Raw genomic sequence first — 4330 nt, 5'->3', positions numbered from 1 at the left:
CATTAGAAGATCCTTCATCATGTTTACTGTAATGATTCCTCCTGTTCATACTGACCATTAGAAGATCCCTTCATCATGTTTACTGTAATGATTCCTCCTGTTCATACTGACCATTAGAAGATCCCTTCATCATGTTTACTGTAATGATTCCTCCTGTTCATACTGACCATTAGAAGATCCCTTCATCATGTTTACTGTAATGATTCCTCCTGTTCATACTGACCATTAGAAGATCCCTTCATCATGTTTACTGTAATGATTCCTCCTGTTCAACCGCACGCTGTCGGCATCCGGACGCCACAACGCTCAAAAGGAAAAAAGGTGACTTGAATTTCACATAAAAACTTAAAAAACTAAAGCAAATGCATATTAAAAAGGTTTGACAAATCTTGTATAAAAATTTGCATAAGAAGGCATGCTTTCACTGGACCGAGTGGACAGATGTTGCTAATTGGGTCTACGTCTGCCCGTCAGGTGCAGGTTGGTTTGTTCTGATGCACACAGGCTCCGGCTCACATGACCTGATTTAGCAAACTCATCCCTCCTCCGAACAGAAGAAGAATCACACACAGCACGAAGGGAATGACGAAGGAATCAAAGGAAAAGAAATATTCTTTGATATAAAGTCACAAATTAACTGAAACAGCTTCACTGATCAAACTGTTGAGTTATTCAGCAATAAGGAGAAACGTGTTAGTAATGATTCCTCCTGTTCATACTGACCATTAGAACATCCCTTCATCATGTTTACTGTAATGATTCCTCCTGTTCATACTGACCATTAGAAGATCCCTTCATCATGTTTACTGTAATGATTCCTCCTGTTCATACTGACCATTAGAAGATCCCTTCATCATGTTTACTGTAATGATTCCTCCTGTTCATACTGACCATTAGAAGATCCTTCATCATGTTTACTGTAATGATTCCTCCTGTTCATACTGACCATTAGAAGATCCCTTCATCATGTTTACTGTAATGATTCCTCCTGTTCATACTGACCATTAGAAGATCCCTTCATCATGTTTACTGTAATGATTCCTCCTGTTCATACTGACCATTAGAAGATCCCTTCATAATGTTTACTGTAATGATTCCTCCTGTTCATACTGACCATTAGAAGATCCCTTCATCATGTTTACAATGGAAGTGATGGAGGACTAAACCCACAGTCCTCCTTCTGTGGAAACATTTAAAAGTTGATCTGAAGCTAATATGAAGCTGGAAGGAAGGAAGGAAGGTTGGAAGGAAGAAAGGAAGGACATAAGGAAGGAAGGAAAGAAGGTAGGAAGGAAGGAAGGAAAGATGGAAGGAAGGAAGGACAGAAGGAAGGTAGGAAGGATGGAAGGACGGAAGGAAGGAAGGAAGGAAGGAAAGATGGAAGGAAGGAAGGAAGGACAGAAGGAAGGTAGGAAGGATGGAAGGATGGAAGGACGGAAGGAAGGAAGGAAGGTAGGAAGGAAGGAAGGAAGGAAGGAAAGATGGAAGGAAGGAAGGCAGGAAGGAAGGACGGAAGGAAGGAAGGACGGAAGGAAGGTAGGAAGGACAGATGGAAGGAAGGATTGAAGGAAGGAAGGAAGGTAGGTAGGAAGTACAGATGGAAGGAAGGAAGGAAGGAACAAATGAATATGAAGCTTCAGTCATCTGAATGAAGGAAAAGAAAGAAAAGGAGGATGAGGGAGAAGAAGAAAAAAGAACAAGAAGGATGAAGGTGAGGAAAGAAAGACTGGGGAGAATAAGGAGGATGAGGGAGAAGAGGAAATGAAGGAAAGAAAAACTAAAAGAAAAGAAAAAGGAGAAAGAACAAGGAGGAAAGAAAGAAAGAAAGAAAGAAAGAAAGAAAGAAAGAAAGAAAGAAAGAAAGAAAGAAAGAAAGAAAGAAAGAAAGAAAGAAAGAAAGAAAGAAAGAAAGGAGGAGGAGGAAGATGAGTCAAATCTTCATCTTCTATGTTTCATCGTTAGTGTTTTTAGAGCCAAAGCTGATTTTAGCTGTTTCTCTGAGTCGTTCATAAATCACATTTTTCTCTCAGGTGAATTAAATAATATAATAATAAATATAATAAATAATAAAGTGAAAAATCAAGCTGGTGAATTTCTGACCTGTAAAGCTTCTTCGGGGTTAGGGTAACCCAGGTTGGGTTAGGGTAACCCAGGTTGGGTTAGGGTAACCCAGGTTGGGTTAGGGTTAGGGTAACCCAGGTTGGGTTAGGGTAACCCAGGTTGGGTTAGGGTAACGCAGGTTGGGTTAGGGTAACCCAGGTTGGGTTAGGGTTAGGGTAACCCAGGTTGGGTTAGGGTTAGGGTAACCCAGGTTGGGTTAGGGTAACCCAGGTTGGGTTAGGGTAACCCAGGTTTAGGGTTAGGGTAACCCAGGTTGGGTTAGGGTAACCCAGGTTGGGTTAGTGTAACGCAGGTTGGGTTAGGGTTAGGGTAACCCAGGTTGGGTTAGGGTAACCCAGGTTGGGTTAGGGTAACCCAGGTTGGGTTAGGGTAACGCAGGTTTAGGGTTAGGGTAACCCAGGTTGGGTTAGGGTAACCCAGGTTGGGTTTGAGGTCAAAGACACAAAGACACAAGCTGCTTTTCACAATTTATTAACAAAATGATAAAATAAATAAATACAAATTGATCAAATGCTCCTAATATCAACTCCTCCCATGTTCCCTACAGTATTTCCTAAACACTGCATACAAAGAATTCATCACAGAAGAGGCTCAATACAGAGGTAAGAATCCCACCAGACCAGTCACAATGTCAGGCCAACAGAAGACACATCTGGAACAGAAGTCAAAAAATAAACACATTCCTTTCCAAAATCATTATGAAAAAATACAAACAATTATACAAATATTCAGATTGTGTAATTACCAATTTACACATTATTCAGCACACCAGGTGAACTTTTCTTTATTCATATCGCTACAATGCATCTCACCAAATGGAAGATAAAAAAAGACTTCTTTTATTCATTTGTTTATTTTTTTGCACTCAGCACAGCCCGATGGAACCAGCTGTGGGTGAGGTAAGAAGCTTCAGGTGAGCGGGTCCGGACAGGATGAGCGTTAACGGACTGATGTCATGTATCGACAATACTAGAAGGCCACAATCATGACTTGATCGTTTGAAACTAAAAGAGGTGAACTACTGTACAGGATGCTCCCACAACGGTGTTTATGCATATAAGACTTTAACTTCCTCAGAAACAAAGTGAACGGCTCTCAGCTGCCGACTCATGGTCCTCTTCCCGCTTGGTGAATGCACACGATGCTGAAACTGATGATATGCATCAACTACAAAGACTCCCAACAGAAATGCACGTCTGCAAAGTTCTTTGGATAAATTCACTTTTAGAGCTTTTAGACTATATAGAAACTTTTTCTCTTAAAGAGGACATGACACAGTTTAGACATTAAGACTTGATCGAGCCCCCCCACCAACGTTCAGCACGGTGCATTAGCCAAGGTCTAATTCATCTAACGTGGAGCCCGAAGCTTCTCGTGAGGAAGATGTTGCCGTAGTAACGAGGACGGCTGCCGCTCCGTTCTAACACCTCAACCGCACGCTGTCGGCATCCGGACGCCACAACGCTCAAAAGGAAAAAAGGTGACTTGAATTTCACATAAAAACTTAAAAAACTAAAGCAAATGCATATTAAAAAGGTTTGACAAATCTTGTATAAAAATTTGCATAAGAAGGCATGCTTTCACTGGACCGAGTGGACAGATGTTGCTAATTGGGTCTACGTCTGCCCGTCAGGTGCAGGTTGGTTTGTTCTGATGCACACAGGCTCCGGCTCACATGACCTGATTTAGCAAACTCATCCCTCCTCCGAACAGAAGAAGAATCACACACAGCACGAAGGGAATGACGAAGGAATCAAAGGAAAAGAAACGAGCTCCAGAGTCCGACCGGCGGCGGACCGAACGTCACTAAAATACCTCAAAAAACTTGAATCTGGAGCCGGATTCACGACTGCGATCTGTGTTTTTAAACTCTGATAATAACACTGGTCAAACCAAAAGTGCATCACAAAACAACTGGCTGTCTCACCGATGAGACTCATCATCATCATCATCATCATCATCATCATCAACAATCTCTCTTTGGAGCATTTCATCCACCACAACAACCAATCACCTTCGACAGCGTCCGCAGTGAATTTTTTTTTTTTTTCTTCTTCAATTGTTAAAAAAACAAAGTTAATCACGTAAAGAGGAAAATAAAATACATTTAAGGCAACTCCTATTAAACACCAACAAAACACTATCTGGTCCATCTAACGGTGGAACATGAAATGCAGTTTCAGCCTGAGGTGAAGGACCGGGTTTGTGC

The sequence above is a fragment of the Scomber scombrus genome, chromosome 6, assembly GCF_963691925.1.
Source record: "Scomber scombrus chromosome 6, fScoSco1.1, whole genome shotgun sequence".
NCBI lineage: Eukaryota > Metazoa > Chordata > Actinopteri > Scombriformes > Scombridae > Scomber > Scomber scombrus.
Note: the sequence above shows the minus strand (reverse complement) of the source record.